We start from the raw sequence: 27,087 nt of genomic DNA on the forward strand, positions 1-27,087 counted from the left end.
TCTCCCATCAACCTTTTGTTCCTAGATGTAATTTACAGCCTGCGTCCTGCAGAGAGTTAGGAAGATGAACAATGGCTCTTAGTTGTTTACTTCTGAAAAAAGCAGCAACCCAGATTGGCACCTACCATGTGGATTCATCAGCCTGTTTTACTGGTTTGCCCCAGATCCCTAAACAACTCACTAATCCGATACAGGCAAGAATCTTAACAGCCAGAATCACTCAAGTAGACCACAAGAAACCCTTCGCAGTTTCTCCTGCAGCAGACCATGTGGCCCCATCAAACTTTCTTATTCCTCACACCTTCCCAAAGTACTCAATCCCCAGCTGACTCCTGGGGCTTCCACCAGAGCACAGGCAGGAAATCAGTACCAGTCCCCACTGACAACTTTCACACCACTGTACCCAGTCAGTTATTACATGGCTGTCAGAAATGGGGCAGGAAACCTGCACACGGCAGCTGCCACCAGATGTCCAAGCATGCAGCACAGACATACTGAACACATTAGTGACTAATTGCAGCACAAGCAGCTGTGCAGAGAGAGCTGAAGGGTGGGGGGAGTACAGGGGGAACTGAGGAGAGAAAGTGAGATATTTGTTCTGTGGGAGTTTTCAGCCCATTCCTGCCCCTTGCTGGTCCTCCCAGCACAGCCCACACAACAAGAACCTGGGAACTGATCTACCAGAGCATAATGAATGCTTCATCTTCATGCGAAGCATTCTGTATTCACACTTTTCTTTCTTTCATTTGCAGCTAACAAATAGGTAAATCAAGCTTGCAGCAGGCTATCTCCAAGATGGGCTCTCTTGTCTCCCTCAGTCTCCTTCCCACAGTCTTTCCATTCAACCACAGAACCATTTCCATTCTTGTCTTTTTGATTTTGCTTCTTGACTTCTACCTCAACTTCTTCTCTCATCTCCACTCATTTCTTCTTTCTTAGTCCCCCTCCTTTCTTATACACTTTCCTGATTATGCAGCAGGTTGGAATAATTAAACATTTAAATTCCCAGAAGAGAAGAGAACTTTATAAAATGCAAGTTCATACTCAGGAAACACTTGATATTTGCATAAGCAAACTGTTAACTGTACCTATAGATAAATACTTAGGGGCTCTTATGCCTATTATGGGCCTGACCAGAGCTGTTCAGAGTCAAGGGATGTTTTCTATTAATTTTGAGGAATTTTGAGTCAATCCAGCTGTGACCAGTATTTGGTTTAGTCCCAGTGTCTGTGTTATGATAACACTGCCTACTGCATTACATTTTTACCCATGTGTATATACATATAGATATATATGTATATAATCTGAGAGGACAGAGGTATTATATCACATTTATAGCCACTGAAAAAGTATTTTCCTATCTAAAGAAAGTGAAAACCAAATTTTGGTTGAATTCGTTCATGAAACAACTTCTGTTCACTCCAAGTCTGTTTGTGCCAGTCTTGCCATAGCCATATATAACATAACTACATTTAGGCTGTGCCCTAAACATAGCTGTGTGGGAATGAATTGTTAAGCCTGTTTTTTCCATTTAAAAGAGCACTAAAACCAGACCTGGTCTGTATATAAAGAGAAACTTACAGAATTTCAGCAGTCTCCCTGTTAGTCAGTTTATGAACCCTGTGAAAGGTGGAAGGAAAAGTATCCTAAATTTGGACCATAATAAGCATGCTTGTTTTCAGAGACAAAGATAATAGCTGGTTCCAGTTTGGAGGGAAGGTGCAGATGTGTGCACATCATGCAACAAAGAGGATGAGGAGGCTGAAAGGCTAGGTTTTGGACTGCTAAACTTACTGGGTAAATTACACACCAAGCAGGTCGCCCCTCTTACATGGCTTTGGGCAACACATTGCTACAGCAGTAGCATCTTCTTCAAATGGGCAGTCCTTTTGCCTTATTGGGTGTGCAAACATTAGCAGCCAATATCATTTCCCACTACCAGTACCTCCCCAGATATTTTTAAACCCTGTTACTTCTGCAGGTTAAACATAGTCAGGAATCATAAAATCAAGGAACAGTTTGGGTTGAACTGGATCTTAAACTCATCCAGTTCCAACCCCCATCCCATGGGCAGGGACACCTTCTGCTAGACCAGGTTGCTCCAAGTCCTGTCCAACCTGGCCTTAAACACTGCCAGGGATAGGGCAACCACAGCTTCTCTGGGCAACCTGTGCCAGGTCCTCACCAACCTCATTAAGATTAACTACGACTTCTGAGGGAAATTGCTTTTTCTATGTAAGTAAGCAAAAGAAGGTAAATCTGGGTGACTGTGCAGGAGGCTTGAAAAGAGGCAAAGAAATAGATTTCATAAAATTAGTGAGACAGAGGCTCTGGTTTTGCACATTTCCATGTTCCTAAATTTCTGGTAGAGAAATAGATAAGAGGATGGGAAAGCTATTGCAACACAGCAAGCTTGTCTTAGAACTGGAAACTGTCACACCAGACAACACATCCATTGCCTATTCAATAACTTGGAAGTAACAATGTAAAACTGAAACAGTAACAATGAAAGCCAATATTTTAGAAATGAAAGATAAACACTCATTTGGGATATTATTACATAGTTGGTAAGAGTTCAACTGTGCATTGAAGTTTCTTTAATTACATAGGATAACACAGCTGTGTTTGAGACACAGCTGATATTACTTGTCATTTATTTGCTTTGTCTTTTGTTTAGAAATATTGAGAGGCAATAACATATTGAAGTTAAGGACAAAAATGTTATTTTAGTTCTGATTTTGAAAATATGCTTGCATTCAGTTGCACTCCTTTCAGGTTGCCTTCTAAGGGATGCTTGAGGTGACAGGATTTACCAGCAAGAGATATTATGTGGACAGAAATTCTACACAGAAAAAAAAGGAATTCAGCAGTTCGTGCAATTGTAAATTACTAAATTTGCAGTATGCTGGTGATTTGTGTGCTGTGAATGACACAGTACTCCATGATCATCACTGCTAATCAACCCCATATCATTTTTTTTGGCGCTGGCCTACTATTTTTTCAGTCATTTGTGATTCATTGGTGAAGAAAATATTTGTTCAGGAACTTACCAGATTCTTCTGAATAATGCATGTCTACAATATTTGCAATTTGTTCACAAACTTTTAGTTAGCAGAAATATACAACTTGCAGTAAATAAAGTATTAGGAGTTATTTTTTCACCTCTAAGACATTACTTGTGTACAATAAACATTTTATTGAAATGTTGGAAGGATCAAGCAGGTCATGTCTGAACAGCACTTTGAACAAGTCAGATCTGGAAAGCTATTAAGACTCCTTGAGATGTTAACGTTTCAGCCAACTTGCACTAAATTTGCAAGAAATGTTCTATGTCTGAGTCATCTGAGATTTCAAAGATATGATACAAGATCAAACTCAGTGTTATACAAATGGATATCAGAACTAGCAAGAGAGTCTGCAGTTATCTGCTGTCCATTGTGCCTGGAAGTCCTGTCAGTAAAAAGCCCTTCCTTCCTATCTTTTGCAAGACACATTAAGATAAAGATGTTTATACACATAAAGATTTAGCTGGGATTCATACTCCACCCAGTTTGCTTTCTATAACCAAACCTTCTTTAATTGCTACAAGAAGGTAACGAAAGATTTCCCTAGGGGAACGGGTAGGAGAGACAGAGATAAAAGAAGGAAGAAAAAGCTGTCCTGTTAGTCTAATAGACTCTGCACAACACTATCTAGCAAGCCAATACCATAAAAAGAGTATCATACTAAACAGGTTTTTGAGTGCCTTGGGACAAAATGGAACGTGTTGAGTGCACTTCTGTAAACCTTCTTTCTCTTATACAGGAGAAAAGTCACTGTTTGGTATTAGCTATCCCAGGAAGGGTAGAGCTACATCAGCGTCAACTCTTATAAATGCATTACTCCCCAAGTGATATATTATACAAGGCATATCTTAAGGGGCATAGATGTGAGATAGACAGGCTATGAATGTTCAACAGTGTAGTTCAAATAAAGATATAAGGATACTAAAGCTTATCTCAACTATTTAAAGATTCCTTTTTAACTTCTGCCTCCCATATTTAAATTCAGTTATTCAATCCCAGCCTAGCTAGTTTTTCCTCTCTTCTTAATCACAAATTACTCCACAGATATCTGAAACCCAGTTCACATGGCCCAGTCCTTGATGAACTTTACAGTTCCAGAATACTTTGCACTTTTTCTAGCTTAGCCCATTAGAGAATTGAAGCACTCATAGAAAACTAAGAAATAAAAAGGTAAAAATACACCATATGCTGCTAGACACATGTAGCCAGAAACTCTTACTGAACGTCTGAGTTGGTTCAGATTGCATCTCTCAAGGGATTACTCATTTTTGTCCAAAAAGTAGGTTCATTTTGTACAAGGTACAGCAGATCTTTTGCACAGTGTTGTTAAGTGTGATAACTTCATCTATATGATCACATAAATATAATGCAGAGAATAGAAATAATTTTTTTCTCTAACTGCAAATATAATTTACAGCCTTGATGATTGATATTAAGATTATTTAAATTAGAATGCAGCCAAGGCTGTAACACTAAACACACATCTATGAGAGAGTAACACCAGAGTATTAGATTGCACTGGCTCTTTGCTTGAGATGTGGAAGACAGATTTCTGTCCTTTACCTGATATAACCATTTCAAACACAGCTGCTCTCCCAAGAGCGTGCACTAGCTACTAGACATTTTGGTCCTCTTGATACGGGTGCATCTCAAGCATTCCTGTTGAAGTTGCTTCATTGTGCTTAGTCAGCTATTGAAATACTAGGCCCAAGAGAGAAGCTGAACCTATGCCTCAATAGCTTTGCTTGACAGTCCTTTGGGTGAATCAAGGTCCTTTTATTTCCTCAGGGAGGAGGCAGTTTAGCATGTATTCGCACACCTGCATAGCTAAAAAAAAAGAAATCTAGCCTGCTGTCAGCTGAGCTGGCTTCAGAGCTGAAAACACTGCAGCCACAGTTGGGTGGCATTGCATTCATTGAGCTAATTAGCATTGCAGATAAACCTAACCAGCTAGGACCATCTGCATTCTGATAGTGATCTAGGGCTGTCAGGAACTCATGCCCTAGTACTTTACCTTTCAATATTTTAAGGGGGCCTACAAGAAATCTGGAGAGAGGCTTTTGACAAGGGCCTGTAGTGACAGGACAAGGGGGAATGGCTTTAACCTGACAGAGGGGAGATTGAGATGAGACATTAGGAGGAAGTTCTTCCCTGTGAGGGTGGTGAGGCCCTGGCACAGGTTGCCCAGAGAAGCTGTGGCTGCCCCATCCCTGGCAGTGTTCAAGGCCAGGTTGGATGGGGCTTTGAACAGTCTGGTCTAGTGGAAGGTGTCCCTACCTGTGGCAGAGGGTTGGAACTGCCTGACCTTTAAGGTCTCTTCTGTTCTGTGGTTCTATGCCTGTTCATAGCTTGGCATTACATCATGTGGAAATAACCAGCTGGATACATCTCTTCGTCCACTCCTACCTTCTGTATGCTGACATCATGTCCCTAGTCCCTTGAGGTATGCTTACCTATAAAACATAGCACATCATGGGATTTAGTTATAAGTCACCAGTAACACTGTGGCCTTTCAGATAAGAAAAGGGATATCTTCCTACTGAAGGCTGGGACAGCCTGTCCTTTCCTCACCTCCCTTCTTTATTCAGCAAGGCTCTGCAGAATTTCAGATTTTGCTGGTATGAATTTAGGCTGAAGCAATAGCCTATTCAGTAACAGATTTTAGTCTTGCCAAATAAGAAGTTCTTTGCCAAGCAGGAAGTCTGGCCAAGTAAGACTAGGAAAAATTCCTCCTGAGACTGAACTGGAGTAAGCAATAAAATTCAGACAGGAAAAACAGTAAGCTCAATGTTAGGAAGGTTCTGCTATGATAGCAGCTACATAGTGGAATAGCTTCTGAGAACGTGCTCATCCTTGCTGAATGATGAGTAAGATGACTAGACTTTTTTAACTGAAAGTCTGTGATTCACTTAAGAGGATTCCACGTTTCAAGTACTATGCTTGAAATGTCTGAACACTCAACGAAACAAGCATTAGAAAGTAATCACATCATGGTGGGATTTTCCACTCTTCAGAGGCTTTACTGCAGACCAGGGATACTTTCAGTCACACAGCTTTCAGGCTGAAACTCAGCTTGTAACTTCCTCTGTTTCTTTGAACCAGGTTAATTATTTTAAGGGAAAGAACTTTTGTGATTTAACCTGTTTCATCTCTGCTCATGTTATGGCCATCTCACAGATGTCCTGGATTTTACATTCCTCAAGAGACCATTTTACCATCCCTGACAGATTAAAGATTATCAGTAGATAGACAATTACTATGTGAAAAATGGGGAAGAGTCCAAGAATGAATTTATGAGATTCATTCTTAATAGTCTTTTACTTTGTGTCCAAAAGAAACACCAACTTATACTTTCCTCCACTCAGTTCTTTTGTCATGGATAGATGGCACCACGTTCGGGATTGTGCAATGCAATTAGAGCCTCACAGGATCAAGATCTTAAAATCATTTCTACTGCCTCATAGGTTCAGTAATTGCTTTAATTGAACAAAAGAAAACATATGGTTTGATACCTAAAGAGCTCCCCTAAAGAGACATACAGTGTTCTTCTAGGTCAAGTACACTCTCTTTTACACTTTCTTTTCGCAAGTACACTTTCTTTTCTGGTTGGCATTATTTTAATGCAGTCGATTAATCATTTTTATGCTGCAGCTCAGAAACATGAAATATATAATGCCCTCTTTCCTATAAATATGGTAGTAGAGTAATTCTTGTGCAAGGTTTCAGTCATGCAACACTGGCCATACAAGCAACACTAAAAAATCTTTATAATTGTGAGAGACACAAGACAAGTTATAGAAAGCTGGGAGAGCAGAGAGGAGTTCTAGGAGAGGTTCACAAGATGATGGCTCCTTTTCGTGTCTGGAGAAGAGCTGAGATGGACACACAGGTCAATCCAGCAACACTGACCTCAGCCATCCCTTCCTACAAGCAGCAATTCAAATTCACCAGAAGCTTTGGTCGAAGCAGAGTCTTCCCCATTGATAAGTAGTCCCAGAATGAAGCTCTGCAAGAATCATGAGCCACGATTTGATACACAGCTTTTGACCCCTTGTCCTGAATGTAGAAAATCTAAGATGGAGTTATCTTTTAAGACGTAGAATGATTTCTTGATCTGAGTAGAAATTCCTTTTCCATATAAGCGTAAAAATACCTTTTCCCAACACAAGCACAATTGACAGTTTGAGGTCTAAATACTATCTATCAGCCAGTCTGCAAGTTTGTGTGGAAAGAAGTGTGCATTCAGATGTTCAGCCCATCTGCAGAAGAATTAATGGACAACCCAAATAGCACTCGGGTATGTATCTCAGTGACCTCAAACTTAACAGTACAAGAATGGGAAAATAATAAAGAAAGTCTTAGAAATCTGGTCTGTTCCATGCTTGAAGAATTAAAATACAAGAAGCTTTGATTTCCCCACTTTGGTTATAAAGTTTAGCTTTGGTTAGGAATCAAAACCTGTCTCTAAGTCTGAACGCTTACAGATGTAGGACTATTTCCAGGAAACCAATATGCCTCACTAGGCCAAATACTATTTTGACTTCTCTCCCCATGCATACCCTAAAACCCAATAGATTTTAGAGGGGAAAGAAAACATCGAAGTCTCAAGAATTTTTATAAACCCCAGCTTGCCTTCTCTAGTGAATCAAAACCACACCAGAATTTGCATCTCTGGTGATTGCTTGAGGTGAAAAGAGGTGTAAATAGCATAGAAAAAGTGAGCCTGGAGAGAATTCAGAAACCTACTTTAAGCTGTAATCTCAAACCAGATACAAGCTTGAGAAAGGATGCATGAGCCATGATACAGAGAACTCATTTCCATCCAGCAATTAAGACCATGTTGTCTCAATCAGTAATCATTTGCACGTAATCACCACCCACTCACACACAGTCTGAATAAACAGAAATTCACTTCTTAAATTCCTTTTTTAATTCAGCATCAAACACATTTGTTTAATTAATTTCAAGAGCTTTTGAAATGGAATCAGAAGTCACCTGTGGGGGTTTATAAATAAACTCCACTTTCCAAATGAACAAACACGTATTTCTCAACATCCACCTTAGCCCAGTCATTTCTTTCCTCTGCATGTGGCTACATGAGGAGCGAAGACATAAATAACCGTGTCAAGTATTTGGCAATGGCCTCTCTATAATAGTCAAGAAATTGCACATCAGATGAAAAGCTGCAGAACTTAATTAAAAGGAAACACAGTTACAGAGTTTGTTACAGTGGGTTTGTGTGTGTATGTGTGTGTGTGTTTGGTGGTTTTGGTTTTGTTTGGGGTTTTGGGTTTTTTTTGGTTGGCTTTTTTTTTAGTTACAATTTATTTTAAACTTAGAGAAATCCTAAACATCCTCTTAAGGGAAATAAAGGTCTCAGCTATGCAAGTAGATTATAGAAAATACCAAACCGGTCTTCAAGGATTGCTTGGTTTAAATATTCCTCTGTATTTCTGCACAGTTGCCCTGCTGTTTGGATTCCCATGCAACTAATAATGGTGTTGGCTTTTATGGAAATACTTTCTTTTCTTTTTTTTAAGGAGAGGAACTGTAGCAGAAATATAATTTCTGATTTAGTTGTAAATGTCCAGCACATTCGGTTCTCTTGAGTATGCTTTCAAAAAGAAGGAAACAAATACAGTTGTGATATCAGACTTCTTTGTATCTCTTTTTATTTTGACATAAAAATGAAGGCTGAAATCTCCACAGTAGCATGTAGTCAACCAAAGACACTTGTGTGTGTGAATATACATATGTATGTACTTATAATATTATATGTGTGCATGTGAGTAACACAAGAAACTTTATGAATCACACATCATAGACTTAACAAAACAACAAGACTACATGAAAAGGGAGTTCCTGAAGGACTTCAGTAGAATTCAAGTCTGGCATTAACTCAAATCAAGGAACCACTTCTCAGTATCTCTCCACAATAATTTGGTTCTGATTTTTTGTGATTTCCTTGAGATTCTTAATCCTGATCAGGTTTAAATAAGGTAGGTACTAAAACTGATCAGCTCTTTAGAGAGAAAGGAAATTCCAGTGCAAGGTCACTACTGCTACTACTGAGCGTATTTTAAAAGAGAACTACCCGGTTTGCTCTCTTGTCCTGAATGTCCCAGTTTGGTGTGGGAGAGTAGGAACTTATTCTTTTAGGTACTGCTTTACATAGGCAGCTACCTGTATAGTTTGGATGTTAGTTACCTACATTCAAGCAGTTGTTCAGAGCTCTGATGCTGTGTGAATGGAAATATTTCCTTAGAAAACTGAGAACAGATGAATGTGAGATTTTAGAAACAGTCTCATTCCTCTCAATATTTCCTGCCATAGCTATAGGAAATGCCCTTTATAGATCCCATTTAGAGATACTTGACTTGGCTTGTCCACTCTATAGGGAATTCTGGGTGAGGTTCTGGCTTCTATTTGGGCAGCCACAGGGCTGACACACCTAATTATTAGGTATTCAAATGCTTCACTGGATTTAATCTAAAAAAGTACATTCCTTGGAAATTATGTCAGTGATTCTGACTGGTTTCAATGGGACTTATGATGAATGAGAGCTCATGTCACTAACCGATCCCTGATTAACACAGAGACATTATCATACACCAAGTTTCTTCTGGTTTTGTTACTTGTAACTGGGCAAAATTAATTTGAACTGCTGCCACTGTATTTGCTGTTTACTGTACACTGCTTTAAATCCCACAAATTAACCTACTTAGGATATGAGGCAATGGCAAAACGAGTTTTCTGTGTTTTTTCCCTGAACTTTGTAATCTAAATTCTGCCCAGGCAAATCACACTTTTAACTAATAATATACAGAAGACTGGTATGTAAGATAGGAAATTATGAATTAAGAGACGATTTCTTTGATGTTTTGCAGGATCAGCTTCAATTCTTTTCCCAAACAACTCTAAGAAAAACATGAATGTTTGTTGCAAGGAAGAACAAGCAAAAAGGCATTGATCCTACATGTTTAAGGCATGAAAAAATGAAATTACAATATGTATTGCAATTGATTTATATAATTCTAAATTATTCTTAGGGGACCAGGAGTATGATTTGAAATGCAGACTGACTTGACCAAAGCAGATAAATATTTTTTGACTACTCACACTTTGTAAATGGAATGAAAAGTTCATGCTTTCAGCTTAGTTCAGATATGTATAGCTCAAAAGTATAGATAAGTATTTATAACTGTGCTGTGATTTAATCCCAGTGAGCAACTAAGCACCACACAGCCACTTGCTCTTTCTCCACAACCCACTCCACAGTGGAATGGGGAGGAAAACTGGGAAAACATGTAAAAACCCATGGGTTGAGATAAGAACATTTTTAATAATTGAAACAAAAGTCAATTTTTTGTTATGATGATGATGATGATTATTATTAGAAATAGAGAGAGGAAGGAATAAACAAGGGATGCACAATACAGTTGCTCACCACCTGCTGACCAATATCCAGACCCGAGCAATGATCAGTCCATTCCGGGTAACTCCCCCCAGTTTATATACTGGCCATGATGTGCCGTGGTATGGAATACCCCTTTGACTAGTTTGGGACAGGTATCCTGTCCCAGCTCCCTCCCAGCTTCTCATGCCCCTCCTCACTGGCAGAGCGTGAGAGACTGAAAAGTCCTTGATTAGAATGTTACTGAGCAACAACTAAAACATTCGTGTGTTATCAGCATTGTTCTCAGAACTGAAGCCAAAACACAGCACTTCACCAGCTAATAGCAAGAAAACTAACTATATCCCAGCTGAAACCAGAACAAACAACAAAGTCTTTATTTCTGCCAACGCCTCGAATACAGTAAAATAAGTTTTCCTCTATAACACCACATTATTGCATTTCCCTGCCGTCAGAAAGAAAGTGTTTAGCACTGTGGGAGGCATGGAGTACACCCTGTTTTGCTTAGGAAATATCAGATAGACTGTAAGAACAAAGAGATGGGGAGCTGAGCTTGGAGGGAGCAAAATAAACTGGCAATTAAATGAAACAGGAAAAGAAACTGTAAATAAGGAATGTAAACTTAAAATGTGATTCCAGGTGAACATTTCAAAAGATAGATTTACCTGCCCACTTACCAGGAAGTAAGAGAGTTGAATTTCTGACAGTGATTCAGGTATCTCAAGATTTTATATCTGTCTCACTAGAATCTATAATGCCACAGTAACAATATTAACACATGTTTGTTGGGTTGTTTTTTTCCTTCTGTGTAAGATCTAAAACCTGCAACTTTGTGCAGTGTCTCCTCTTAAAAACTCCCTGAAGAAACTTCTGACATCTCAGCATTTTAATATTTGAACTCTCTACAGTCATCAAAAGGCCCTGTTTCCCCCTGCTATGAGTAATTTCACCTCTTCAATCACAATTATTTCCCAAAACTCTTACCTAGTTTTAAGAAGTAGGTATTCCATATTTTCTCAGTCTTTAATTAAATTTTACAAAACTGTTGTTAAACCAGATTTTATCTGGAAGGATATTAAGTAAAAAAATGAGTCCCTATAAGTTCTTTTTGAAAGATTCTTTAAAACATTAAATGGAAGGTGTGTTTGAGAGTGGGTTATCCATATTCTCTGCTGTATTCACACAGTAAGAAGCTTGTGGTAATTTCAGAAAATCTGTATTGGCTGACAGCACATGGTTGAAGATACTGGATACAGAGACATGTTCTATCACATTCCCCCTTAAAGGTAAGTTCCCCTGTCACTGTACAGTCATCAGTGGCTCATGCCACTGGCTCATCAAGTGTCTATTTCATACTCCAGGCTGCTTCAATTGTTCCTAACTGCTGCTCAGAAACTGTCACTGACTGCTCATTTTGTTTAACTAAGAGTGCCCAAAACAAAAAGACATTCCCAAAGAGAAAGAAAAATGTTTACCTGCTGCCGAATCTCTGAAACACAACTCTACCATCTTTCATAACAACACTTAGTACAAGATGTGTTCACCTGTCCATCCACTCATTAAACAAAGGAACATTTTCTTTTTATTCTGTTCTACTCATTTGACTAATGAGAATTATGCCAAAAGAGAACAAAAAAGAGGTGAATGAACATGTCAGTTCAGGGAAAATTTCTGCCTAGTCTGTTGCCCTTTTATTTTTTTGGTAAATAAAAATTAAAATGAAGAATGCTCTTAAATGCTACCACTTTTCTTTAAAGATATACATAAGAGTATGTCTTTATGACTCCTGACTCCTGTATTTACTGTATTTATTTATGCACTGCAGAGTATGCGACTGGATCCCTACTTTACCACCATGTTCAGAATAAATTTTTAGACATTTTTTTCCCCACATGACTTCAAAGCATACATATTCACTGTATTTGTGTAGAATACACCGGCAGAGAGAGTTACTGATGCTGGTGACATTTTTTTCCCCACATGCTTAGCAGATTGCAAGGCATGTGCTCCCAAAGCAGCAATGACTGCAGTTTTTCCACCTTCAATGAGATCACAACTAGAATTAAAGAATTTTCTCCTCCATTGCATATGATGTTCCTCCTTTTATTGTCTTTCCCCCCCCCATCCTTCTGGCCTAAAACACAAAACCTGATCATAAACTATCTATTTCCCTCAGCGTTTCAAGCTAAGTGGTTATCATCTGCCCAGCTCTCAGATTAGAACTCTATTTTAAAGAACTTTGCAATTCTGACTGAGAAACTTAATTGATTGCATGTTTATAAGAATATGTGTTTACATTTATGTTCTCATTTAAGCATATTCAGATCTTAATGAAGAAATTATTAGATAAGCAAGAAAGTGAAGCTGTGCTAATCACAGCAGAAATGTTTCTGTTGAGCCTAATAGTTTCTCCTTCAAAGCTTTGGAATGGATATCCATCTGTGTAATTCAAACAAAACAATTCCTTAAAAATGTATATTCTCATTTGATGAAATGAAATTAAAATATTCATTCATCCTTTCACATTTACTATGTTGCCCAGAGAATCTAATTTATGTTCTACTGCAATTACATATAACTAGATAACTCAGTGCTCTATACTAATATATGTGGTCCCAGCGGCTTGAGAAGGGAGTGTGCGCAGTGATCAGAATTTTACAGCCTGTGAGAAATGAGGCTTGTTTTCCTATGCAATCACTCCTAAAGGGAATGACAACAACACAACAAAGCAGTGGGTAACACAGAATACCAAAAATGTTTTTTTTTGCCAGGACCAACAGGCTAATTTGTATATTTAAGCGACATCGCCTTGAATGCACACAGACTCACTAAATTCAGAAATGAGCTTACAGTACTGTGATGAGATACAGTACTGTGCTGGGAGGACTTGAAGATGCATTGGAGTGCTCGTAGGAATTTGGCATGGTTTGTGCATAATTACCTTCATGGCAATAACAAAAAATACTTCTACAGGGACAGAGAAGATCAGGGGGTTATAAACAGACAATACTGTCTACATAAATACTAATGCAAGACCACTTTGAAAATCTTCATGCACTTTTTCTGCCAGCCTACAGTAAGTAAAGCCCTAAAGTTTTTTAGTGACCAAGAATGCAGCCATTATTTAGAAAGAAAGTCTCAGGAGCAAAACTGGTACTTCCACCGTAAGATGTCTTTGGAGTTAGCTGGTATTTTTTCTAAATAACAGTCAGTAATGATTCACACCTTCAGTATGTTGTGCACTAATGCCCTTGATAACCTTTCTTATGTTAATTTCATGAAAAAGAGCAAATAACTTCATAAAAATTTGCGTAAGTCCAGAACAAGCAGGTTTCACAGGGAAATCTGATGCTTGCATCAATTCCATCGCACTTTTCTGATCTCAGAAGTAAGGTTGTTGCCGTCCAGAACAAGTCTTTTTTAGTATACATCCATCTGGCCTCTTGAATTCCAGAATCAAAGCTTTTGATTTTAGTAAAAAGATGCTAAGTCATCCAGAAGGGCAGGAGCAGCAGAATTACTGCCTCAAAGTAGCTCTCATAACCTATAAGGCTACATTTTTCCTTTTTGATTATGTTTATTTAGCACTCTTGTATTTGGCTAAATAATACTTGTGCATGATATTGATGCATTCATTTTCCCAGGAAATTATTGAAGTTACAGGTTTAATCAACTGCAGTAATTGCACCATCCTTGCTTTCAGTAAAGTAATTTCAAAGAACATATTATCACAATAAACCAAGAGATAATTCATAAAGTTTTATTTGGTCATTCTAGTAGCAGATCTCAAAGGACTATTAGGATCTATCTACTTGAAATTAAAAATAGTATGGATGAAAATGATCTCTACTTACATGCTTGATTTCAGGGTTTCTGTATTTCTTCTTTAGATTAATTTATGCCAGTTTATTTATTTTCGTATCAACTGCTACAAACTGAATGCATAATGTACTGCTCCTTGGTTTTGATATATAGATGTTGATTTTCTGAAACTCATTAATTGTATCTGTCTGAGAAAACATATGACCTTGCAAAATTTGTCAGCTTTAATTGACACTGAATTAAATACTGGGGCAAGGAATAATTTTTCATAAAAGCAAGGACATTACCGGGAGTTGCTCTAATTGCCTTTTCACATGACAAGAAGAAAACTTTTTTGTAAAAGCTCTTAAAGAGCCTCTTCTGATGTTTACAAAGAATATGTTGTAGAAACAACTGAAAATTAAATTGGCTTAATCACAGTAAATGCAAAAATGAATCCAGGGTATTTTCATTCTTCACTAAGTCAAATGCAAAAAAGCAAATAACCAGAAGCAACCATGAAAAGAAAAGTTGTTTTGTTTTGTTTTCTCCCAGAACACCTTCTGATGTCCAATATTTAGAAGTTGTTATCTGCCACGGTTACAAATTCTTCATATTAAATACGAAATGGACAGGCTCTGCTAGGGATGTGATACATGTTTAATGCACACACCGAGTGCAGTACTCATTATGAACTTAACTGGAATTCACACTGATGATATCACCAACAGCAGTGAGGATGGAGGCAAGCCAGGCATGGTGGCCTCTCAGATGAGCCTGAGGAGAAAAGCCATTGAAAATAAGCACCGAATCACAGAATCCCAAGGGTTGGAAGGGACCTCAAAAGATCATCTAGTCCTACCCCCCTGCAAGAGCAGGGTAACCTAGAGTACATCACACAGGAATAAGAATTTTTTCTTATTATATATATACTCTTATTATAGAGTACATCACACAGGAATATTTTATATTACTGAGCCTTACTGCAAGATCAGTCAGTTTAATTGATGAACAAAAGATCAGTCCATTGGTTCTGGGAACACAGGGTGAAAAAAGCACACATCAACACTGTTAGTTACTTTCAGCGAGCTACATGAGGAAATAAACACATAACCGAAGCCTCTGGTTAACCAGCTTGAGTGAATAAAGTGGGAAATCGAAAGCGGTGAAGAGTTTGCTGAAGACCACTTGACCTGAAGAAGAAAACAAAGAAAGCAAATAAAGAAATAAAGATGCATTGTGAGAGATCCACCTACATGAGCCTTATTAGGATGTATGGTACATGATCCCCAGGGTTCAATAGTTCTACACCTATTGAAATAGCTTGGCCATGACAGTAATACCAGCAGGCTGGGTAAAGGTTCACGTGTGTTTGTTTAGCCGTTTCTTTCAAACTACTCTGTCATGACTGAACTGCCATCATTCCCCAAACTCAATCACAGAATCGCAGAATGGCTGAGGCTGGAAGGGACCTCTGGAGGGATCTGGTCCAAACTCCCTGTCCAAGTAGGGCCATCTAAAGCCAGTTGTGCAGGAATACGTCCAGAAAGCTTTTAAATATCCCCGAAGACTCCAGAACTCCTGTGGGCAACCTGTGCCAGCGCTTGGTCACCCACATAGTGTTACACTGTTTTCTTATGCTGAGCAGAGGGGAAGGATCACCTCCATTGACTTGCTGGCAATACTTTGCAGCCTAGGATACCAGTAGCCTTTTGTGGAGCAAAGGCACGTTAGTGGCTCATGCTCAACTGGGTGTCCACCAGGCCCCTCCAGGTCCTTTTCTGCCAAGCTGCTTTCCAGTTGGGTGGCCCACAGCATATAAACGTATTACATCTAACTTTGGAATATCTGCACAGCCTTTTTAGCTGTTAATTTTATAATAGCATAATCATGGGCTTTTCCATTGCACTACATAGTTATTGCACAATTTTGGAAGAAAACTGGTAACTTAGCAGCAATGAAGACATGTAGACTCCTTGCACTGGAGGTTCAGAATGCCTAACTCAGTGTCTGATGTACTCAGCCTGATCATATTTCACTACTGTAGTTATAAAGTGGAGCAGCTGGTGAGTGTAAGCTTGACAATACCTTCCAGTAAACAAAATAACTTTCAAATGGAGATTCCAAGAAGCTTTCCAGGAGTCTTGAATTTAGCCCTGAATATGTCTCTGAAAATAATGTTTTTCCTATTTTGAAGTTAGGATAGAGGGATCCTCTCACTGACCTAGTCCACTCAGCATTTTCAGTCTTTCTGTTGTGATTACCAGAGAAAACACTACAAAATACAAAGATTGGCTTAATCCCACCTAGATTGTCAAACAGTGCATCAAGCACCTACAAGAATTTATACCAGAGGGTCTTTAAAAGATACCAAGATTTTTGGTTTTGCTTCTATGCAAGTGATCAAGGAAAAAAAATTTAATGGTTCAACTCTAATGAAAAGTTTGGGACTCACTTCTAACAAAGTGCTGATTTTGCCTTGCAAGCAAAACTAATCCTTAACTGAGCAAGACATTGAGCAAATAAAACAGCTGAATCAGTCTGGATCAATGTATTGGTTGAAATAGGATGAGAAAAATGAGAATATTTACATTTGGAATGAAGAAGCAGAACACAAAAGTTTTTTAGTTTGGAAGATCCTATTATCAAAGAAACAGGGAGAAAAAAAACCCAAAAAAAATAGTTCATATATAGATGTGTCTAAGACATAAATAATACCATGTGTCTACCACAATCTCATTTCAGTTAGTTATCAATCATAAAAAAAGAAATGCACATGCCATTTGCTCTTTGCGGGATTCAGTTTCCTGCTTAATGAACTGTTCACAGTTGTGAAATATTACAGGCAGCTGTACTAAAATACACGATGCAGGCCAACCATGTGAACTATGCTGCTGTGCATAACTGACCACTTTTTTACTGCATCATGTTTTACATAAACATTATTGGAAATGACTTTATATTCTCCTACACGTTAAATAACAAGCCAAGAAAAGAGGCTCCTCTAGAAACTTTTCCATGTTCCAAATGATTCCCTTATTACTATTACTTTTTTCTAATCTCTCAGTCAGATTTTGTTTCATTTTCTGATGTAACACTGACTGAATATGCACAATTTCAGTTAGAATACACATGTATACAGTAAACATGCATGAGCTGCACCTAAATGCTAAATCCCTTCTATTCATTTTCTCCTTTGTGTTTCCAACTTTTGCTGAAGTGATTCCTACAGATTGTCAACTTTATATGCTTTTATGCTGGTTTTGTTATTTTCAAGACTCGTTACCAGCTGCTAACATAAGAACGGCACAGACCCAGCTCTCTTCCAGAAAACTCAGTAAATATCCATGGAAGATGTAGCAGATTCTTTCACTCTAAAAGTCAATGGAAAAAGGTTAGCAAAGATTGTATTTAAACTTAATCAAAGGAATTAAGAAATCAATCTGAACATTGACAATGGCATTTTATTAAAACTTTGTGATAGTATAAAAAAATTTTCAAAATATTTTTGACTTTTTTTATGCTTCTAGACCTTCAGCAACTTCTCAATTAAATTGTCCTTAAATACTGTTTATGTGAAAGTGATGCAGACCAACTTTTTCCCTCCCACTATTAAAGCAAGCTGCTTCATTCATGCAATTTATCTATTAAATTACAACAAAGATAATTTAACTAAACCTTTTCCCCTTTGACTGATTTTTATGTTTCAGTTCCCCACCCTTTCCTTCCTTTTTTTTATTTGTTCTCTTAAATTGTTCAATCTACTGAAAATTTCTCTCAAGAAACTTAATGTTATGCATTTGAGGAGGTAATTCAGATGGTTTGCTTTACAATGTGTGTTATTTACAATGTTTAATACGATCTCACAAAGAACCCTCTTATCTTGAACAAAGAGCTTTTAGATTTTGGACTTCCCATTTGTTCAGCTGAAGACTTCTGTGGTTTGGAAGGTTTGACAGAAAGTACCAAGAAAAAGGAAGTTAAATTACGTAAAGGCCATTTGCTTCCACTATAAAGAAAGGGAGGGGAAAAAAAAAACACAAGAGGTTTCCTCAAAGAATCTACCTTGCCATACTAGCCAAAGGCTCTTTAGAGCTAACCAATGAAAAGGTCAATAATCCCTGGCTGTTGAAAATTTGGGGGTTAGTTCCTCTCACCCGTCTCATGCCTGTACACCAACGCACGTCTAGAATTCATATTTCTATTTGATTTAAATGCTTAGCAGAAACTTACAAATGCTTGAAGCAGGCAGAACAGTACTGACACACCTGAATGGCAACTTTCTGCCAGATTTCCATGTAGCAATGCAGTAGATATGTAGTAGGCAGGACTATGTCACTGCAGTCTTTCCCATTCTGAGAACAAAGTCCTTTTTGCATGAAGCAGTAGTTGGGGTACAAAGATGCAGCTGAGATTTAAATTATGTCAGCCAATGATCCAAAGAAAGGCAGACCATATTTCACCATTCTCTCAGTAGTCTTTCTACCTGCAGTTTTCACCCTGCAAATGCATGAAAGAGCTGTTCATTGTATCAAGTGCTGTGCCAAGGAAGAAAGTAATATATGTCTTCGACCTTCAGTGGTATGGGACCATAATGCTTATGTATACTATAAAAGTTGTTCTTAGTTAGAAATAGCTAGTGAAAAGTGTTACTGTCTCTATTCAGTCTCATTAAATGGGATTAGGGTACTAAAAAGCTGACAAAGGAAAAATAAAGCTTTATGCTGCATTTTCATTTCTACAGTACAATCTATGTAACCACAAGCTGGTTTAGCCTCACAGTTAAATTGCCCTATATTAGCCAGATTTTAATGTCTACACTTGTGCACTTCTGCAATGATGAATTGTTTATCCAAAAATATAACCAGCTACATAAACTAAAGAATTACTATCCCAAAGAGAAACACACTGTAATATTCTGACAACAGATCAGAAGTTCTTTGCCACAGTCACATTAAAACCAAGTAATACACCCACCCCAAAAGCAGCAGAGGGTTAAGTGCAGAATTGTTAGCATGTAATAATTGTTTACCAAATCTGTTAGAAAAGTGGGGAAATTTCCCAAAATTAAATACGCTTTGAACTCCAATTAATAGTATTCCAAATAGCATTAAATAGCATCCCAAATGTTCTTTTAAAAACTATAGCAGCTACCAAAAGAACGTTTGAATGTAAAACTCCTTCAAATAAATTGCATTAAAAATTGGGTAGGGATCAAGACTAGATGTTGTCTGAAAACTCTTCTTTAACAGCTACGCAGTACCATAGTCTGGAAACCAGAAACTTCACTTCTGGCTTAAATTCTGGCTGCTCTCAGTGGTAAGCAGCAGAAGGTAGCACTAGCTTTAACATTTTACTCAGTCTCTTTTGTTGTATTTTGGGGATATCTATACTGACAGTTTCTTTCAAGGATCCTGCTGCCTTTGTCTTCCACATTGCATTTATGTTTCATCACTTCTGCGATGTCTTTATGGAGAACAGGCACTGTGCAAAGAGCAGTCCAAAGGTACACAGATATGATCATTGATCCTAGAATCCTAGACTGGCTTGGGTTGGAAGGGACCCTAAAGCTCATCCAGTTCCAACCCCCTGCCACAGGCAGGGACACCTTCCACTAGACCAGGTTGCTCCAAGCCCCATCCAACCTGGCCTTGAGCACTGCCAGGGATGGGGCAGCCACAGCTTCTCTGGGCAACCTGTGCCAGGGCCTCACCACCCTCACAGGGAAGAACTTCCTGATATCTCATCTCAATCTCCCCTCTGTCAGGTTAAAGCCATTCCCCCTTGTCCTGTCCCTTTTTGGCCCTTGTCAAAAGCCCCTCTCCACATTTCTTGTCAGCCCCTTTAGGCACTGGAAGCTGCTCTAAGGTCTCCCCAGAGCCTTCTCCAGGCTGAACAAGCCCAGCTCTCTCAGCCTGTCTCCAGGGCAGAGCTGCTCCAGCCCTCAGGGCATCTTTGTGAACTCCTCTGGCCTTGCTCCAACAGAACCATGTCCCTCTTGTGTTGTTGCCCCCAGAGCTGGACACAGGACTGCAGGGGGGTTCTCACGAATGCAGCATAGAGGGGAAGAATCCCCTTCCTTGATCAGATAGCATGCAACCAAGGCAAGTTTAAGCCTGGATTTAGAAACAAGTTCATGTGACATAACATGGCCAGAAAGAATACGGGCAAATTCTGTCAAAAATATATAATAATACAAAAAGAAAATCTATCAACTCACCTAAGAAAGTGACTGAATGTCAGACTTAAAAAACTACTTTTTATTTGTACTTTGGAGAACTAAAGCAATTGCTTTCAAAATGAAACCAATAAACATTTTCTGGTCTGAATGCAGCAGCTGTAAGTATGATCAAACCCTCCTGCTATGCAGATTCACGAAAAGAATTTAAGCACTATTTATAAATGTAAACCCACTGAAATGTCCATTGTAGCAAGTCACGCAAAGAACATTTCATTTATTTTTGCATTCCTCTTACCAAATACAGTCCAACTTCTTGCTCTCAATGAAACCAACTTGCGTTAAGTACTAAAAGCAACAGATTTCAGGAGGTTTTCCAGAAAATGAGCTGAAACTTCTAATGAAGAGTAATATAAAAAGAACAGACTGGAAATTTTTCTTACTACATCAAACCCTCTCCACTTAGAAAATCTGAGAGCATCAGATGCATATATCTGCAAGTACTTCATTTTCCATTCCTTAATTTGTTGCCACACCTACATAGAATCACCATCTGGTCCTACCACTAGACTACTTACTGGAATGGTAATCAGAGACAAAAAATAAGGAAACACTGGGTTTTGCCACTGCCTGAACTGTTACTTTTTCTTCTTCCACTTAAGTTTATTTATCATCTGTCCCCTATGAATACCCTTGCATCATTCTTCATATCTACCAATGCAAAGCTGCATGCAAAAAAGTGCTTTCTGGGATTTCATACTGATCTGGATATGTTCCTTCCAGACAAGAATTGTATTATTTAGCTGGTATTATGTATGCTTCCTATGGAAAAGTTTCCCATGGGCAGAAAGTTGATTGCTTAGATTTCCAAGCATCTCAAATGCTCACATTTTCTGAATGGTCTCCAGCATTTTCCCAAAAATTTTCAGTAGCTACATGAATAGATAACTGGATTTTCAACATAGCTTTTCTCTTTTCAAACATAAAATAGAATTTTCCTGTATGAAATTTTTTACATTGAAACCTGATAGATCTCAGGGGTTTCACTTTCATGGAGAAAAAGCAAGTTTTGTGACAATTCATAACCTTTATGAAATGGTTGGAAAGTGAAACTGCAAAACTTCTTGCAAGACATATTCTGTTGTTAACACTTGCAGAAGTACAATGCCTTATGACAATGAAGCTGCTTCCTCTTTTTTATTTTACTAACCTGGAATTTGAACTCAGCTGAAAACATCAGCAGTGAGTTAGAACAATCTCTCAACGTACTAGGATACATTAAGGGAAAATTCAGAGCAGGTGAGGCAGAGTGCAGTGTATAGGGAGATTACAGAACTTATACAGGTTTATTTCAAGCCTTTTCACAACCACCCTAGATGGTTTCCCTTTGATTATTTTTTCCTACATTGAAGGGATTACACAGTACCATGCAATTCTACCACTTTCTCATTTTATGTCACACTTAATTCTGCATCCTCACACACAATTCTCTTCCCTATTCAACATTCCCAAAGCAAAATTCAACTGTGGCTATCTGTATGATGTATCAAAATTCCAGGCAGACTTAGCCACTCCAAAGAAGCCATTAACTCAGACGCCAAGACTGGCAAACTGTCTCCAAGTGATAATGTAAATACCTACACTAGGCAAGATAAGTACATCAAAGAGGTGACAGAGAGTTTGGCTTCTGGAGGGAAGTGTTTAGAGTAGAATTTCTGCATACTTCAGGCACTCAGAACAGATATGCTGGTGTAGAAAACTCAGCTATTTCATCATCTGTGCAATTTCTGCTTGGGTGCCACGTGGTGTCTTCTTGTGCCCCGTGGTGTCTTCTTGTGCCACGTAGTGACTTTTTGTAGGAGTAAAGTTCTTTACTGCGAGGGTGGTAAAGCACTGGAACAGATTGTCCGAAGAAAGTGACAAATGCTCCATCCCTGACAGTGTTCAAGGCCAGGTCAGACAGAGCCTTGGGTGACATGGCAGGGGGGTTGGAACTACATGATTGCAAGGCCCTTTCCAACCTTAACTATTCTATGATTCTATAAAACAGTATTTCCAGTTGGGAGATGGAGGGAGGAGGAGATCAACAATAGAGTGCTGTAAAATTAAATACTTAGTCTGAGGGTGGACATTTTCTGCTTACAATTTAAATAAGCTCAACAGTATGACATTTTCATGTTACCTTCCCTTTCTCAAACTTCCATCTGTACAGTTCCTCAGATATAGCTGGCCAGCAGTTCTCTGTATAGCCAGTATTTTGATGGTTTATACCATGTAAAATGGTGACAGGGCATTTTAATCTTACCTTCTAAAGAAAGTAAATTAAAGGTTTATTTTACTTGCAGGCTTTTCAATAGAAGTGATAGAGATGAAAAAAGAGTAGTTTTTCTCCTTGGCTGCTACTGGAAATGTGACTTAACCTACTCGGCTTGTGATTAAGTTCATTGTTGTGTTCAGACAGATGAGTCTTGGGAAACGTTTACTAGAAGTGTGTTTATATGGAAGAGCTAAATAGTTCCTGCACTGTAGACCAAAGGAAATGGGGAGAAACCAGGGACTAACGGTTCATGAAGACTGAAATTATTACATTTAGACTGTAAGTTTAGAGATATTTCCCAAGATCACCCAAAGCAATTCCCTGTTCAAATAACCACCTAGTCACAAAAGTGACTTTTTGTGTTATTCTGATCTCTATCTTTAAAGTCCCATGCGTATTATGGACTGTTTCTAATGGAGGGCTCCTCCAGAGCCTTCTTGCTGTCATTTTCAGACTCTATATAGTCAAAACACATCTATCTCTTCGATTTTCTATTCTCTGGTTTAATATCTCTTGCTAGTGGTTCTCCTCCTTGTTCATGAGCAGAGTAATATCATTTATTCCATTTGCTTTTCTAAGCCAAGAACACAAATTTCTCCTGAGTGTCTCCTATCCTACTTGCCCTTCTTTGCCTTTTCGCATGGATATATATCTTGTTTGCAATTGATAGTTGTCCATTCTGTCACCCAAATTCACGTCCTTTCCAAGCTGCCTTCCCCTCTGGTAGTCCCAGTCCAAAATTTTGTGGTTAGTCTCTCCATTAAGTGATTTCTCTACTGTACTGCTAAATTTCATCTCATTTCTACTATTCCAGTCCTCTATACATTTAAACCTTCCTGTGTGATGATCCAGTTCTACCATGCAATGACAATGAATCATCATCTTTGTCATCACCAATCCAACACTCCACTCCCAAGGAGCTTCTTTACCTCTCTTCTCTTTTACGAACTTCTGCTCCACTCCACAATTCTTGCACTCATTCCATTTTTACACAATAATTTCTAATGTGATATATATTGATGATGCATGTCATTCAAATTCATAAGATTCTCCCCCACTGCCAGATAATTCCCTGATTTTCTAGAAAAAGAGATAAAAGATTTGAGTGGCACAACCTTCTGTCTGCAAAATCATTGCTTGAATGCATCCCTGTTTCAATCTTTAGGTAATCCTGTCCTTCCAATTTTTTCTGAAGGCTTCTTTCTTCTTCAGGTTGAACTAATGCACCTACAGGTGTGCAAATGCATCCCTTCCTCTGTAAGTGTTGATATAATATTTGCTTTGCTTCAATGTTAATCTGAGCATTGTATAATAAAGAAATTTGTATAATAAATAGACAAAACTTGTCCCTGCAAATTTTTGCATGCCAGCTAACTTGGAAACCTGGGAAAGAGGTTGACACTGATTCAGGCTCTGAATCATAATAAATAAATATCTTTACTCCAAATCACATCCTTACTGCACTGAACATTTTTCCTCATAAACATTTCAGTTTATACAGATAATGGACCTCTTGAAATCTGCTTTTTATGTCCTTAACAAGGTCTGTCTGAACTACGTTTCTGTCAATTCTTACTGTAGCCATGTATTTCATGTCCAAGACATGGGGTATTTTTGGTAAGCAGACCATTTTACATTCATTCCCAGCTCTCTACTTATGGTAATAGCACTTTGGAGGTACCTATGATCTATTTAGGCACAGAGTGCCTTGAATAAGTTTTCCCTTCCATGAAATTCCTGATAGTTCTACGACATTCTGATTAAGCAAGTATGAGTACTGTCTACATGCAAGCTTCTTTGCTTTCCTGCTCAAGTGACTTCACTAATTAAACCCCGTCCTTTATATGAGATAATTATTTGGTTTTCCCTCTCAAAACTGAAGGCCTTATTGACATATTGGCTTTTGATTATCCTTCCCTTAATTTATAGTGGATCGAACCGGCACCATTCAAGACATAACTATTTTCTGTGGCTAACTCTTCCATACCATCTTTGTAGCATGTATTATTACACACACAAACCAAGCTAAATAACATCATCCTTTTCTAGTTTAGGGAACAATCCATGAAGAAATATGTTAATTACCAAATTGGGTAATGAACATATTAATTATCTAAGGCTCATCACTGTAAATGGCATTTATTTTCTAACTCTTATCAAGAAAGCTAGAAATCTCACAATCATGCAACTCTGAATTTAAAAATGGAAGAGTTTTGTGGTGGTGAGGCACTGGCACAGGTTGCCCAGTGGAGATGTTGGTGCCTCATCCCTGGCAGTGTTTAAGACCAGGTTGAATGGAACTTGGAGCAACCTGGTCTAGGGGGAGGTCTCCCTGCCCATGGCATGGGGTTGAAACTGGATGAGCTTTAAGGGCCCTTCCAACCCAAACCATTCTATGATGATGATGATTCCTGCAAGTATTTCTAAACACCATTAGGAATCTGAAAACATCTATACAGGTTTCAGGATTGTCCTACCATAACCTATTTTATTATTCTTAACTAGATTTCCTAACCTATACTCAGTAAGCTATCCTACCTCTTTCTTGTTTGGATTTTGTTTGCTTGTTTGTTTATGTCTAGAGTGTGTTGCATTATCCATCTTCCTTAATACCAGCTAGATGTATCAATAGTGGTTTTGTATATGGCATACCTTTCAGCACCTACAGCCCAGTCACAATTTTTATTCCACCTCATTCCTCTTATCCCCACCCTGTCTAGTTTCATTTCCCCTACCAACTTAACTTCCTCCATTGTGTTACCAGGCTGCATATTAGTATATAAATATTTGGTTTCCCATTGGCCACACCCAGTCTCTGAGATGAAGTGTAGCTCCTTCAGTTGTCTCTACTGTTCCCTCTTTTAATCTACGTGATTCCCTTTGCTGACTTTCTGTCCACTCATCCTATTCCTTTGTGTTTTGTTGTATATTTATTTAACTGATTTATTCTCATGGCAGCAAATACTAAGCCTTGAAATCATAGAAGTCTCTCTCTACCTTCTTCGCTTATTCTTAAATTTAAAATCCATATATCTCATAATCATTGCAGAGATTTCTCCAGGTAATTGGTTAGAAGATTATTTGAAGTAGGTCTTTACCTTTTTTTTACATGGTCTGTTAGAGCACAGTTCATAATCAGTAATATAACAGCCAGAGGTGCAACATATCACTCCACAGAAGTGTTGAGGTTACTGGCAGAAAAACATTGTGTTAGAGGGAAGCCTGTAAGGCTCAGATATAACAGTAGGTTACCCAGTTCCAACATTTGAGCTGGTTCCTGCACAATATTTTTTAGATATTTGTCCAGTGTTATTTTTTAAGTCTTCTTTAAGGCATTTTTCAGTCTTATACTTCCTCAAAATTTTTGCACTCATTAATTCTTGTAGTACTTCCTTTGCACAACAGTAAATTCCTCTCCTTCTTTGGCATTCACACACTTCTGCTTTTGCAGACTGTTATCATGATTCCCTCTGAGTTATCATTTCACATTTTCGTCCCAAGTCAGCCTATCCAGACCATAACCATTTTGTTGCTATGCCTTGCTCTAGAAGTTTTGCAGTTTATCAGCAGCTTTTTTACATGAGCCCTCAACTTACACATAATATTCATTCTGCCTTACCTAACAGGCACTATCTAAAAATAGAACTGATTTTTTTTTCCACTGTCATATCTCTGATTTACAACCTCATTATTGAATGAAGTCATAATATTATAATACTTTTCATGCTGACAACTAACTTAACCACATTGATTGTTTCTCTGGCTTTAGTCTTACTTTTTCTTTCATTGCATAGTACACCTTTTCGAGGATGAGGAAACATTTTTTTCTATGATGTCTCTGCAGCACATCATAAACTGATGCCTTGCTACATGATGTAGATCACAAGCATTAACCACAAAAGAACATATAATGACCGTCATCTTGTGTGAAAGTAGAAAATCAAATATTCTATTTTGTTCCTGGGTTTGTTTTTTATTTCTTTTCAACTCTCTGATATGGAAAAAGGTAGCAAAGGTATCTGCAGAAACCAAGAAAGTACAATGAATCTTGAACGGTTTGTTACTGTGCAATTATCCGAAGTTTCTGAATTTGCCCTTCAAATCAGAGATTAACTACAACTGCATAAATGTGCATTCTGAAGCAAAGAAACTTCACCCTAAACTTGTTCTTATCATGAAGATCTGAATAATTATCAGCATGAAGGCTCAAGCACAAATACTAGGTATCTATCTGAATGAAAAGTCACCACTGTGTGAGAAAATTGCTTTCAGCAGTGTTTGACGAAGACCATTTGGCTTAGAAAAATAGGTC

This window comes from Pezoporus flaviventris, unplaced genomic scaffold, assembly GCF_033815535.1.
Source record: "Pezoporus flaviventris isolate CSIRO_AGI_PZ_B2104156 unplaced genomic scaffold, CSIRO_AGI_Pfla_v1 ptg000036l, whole genome shotgun sequence".
NCBI lineage: Eukaryota > Metazoa > Chordata > Aves > Psittaciformes > Psittacidae > Pezoporus > Pezoporus flaviventris.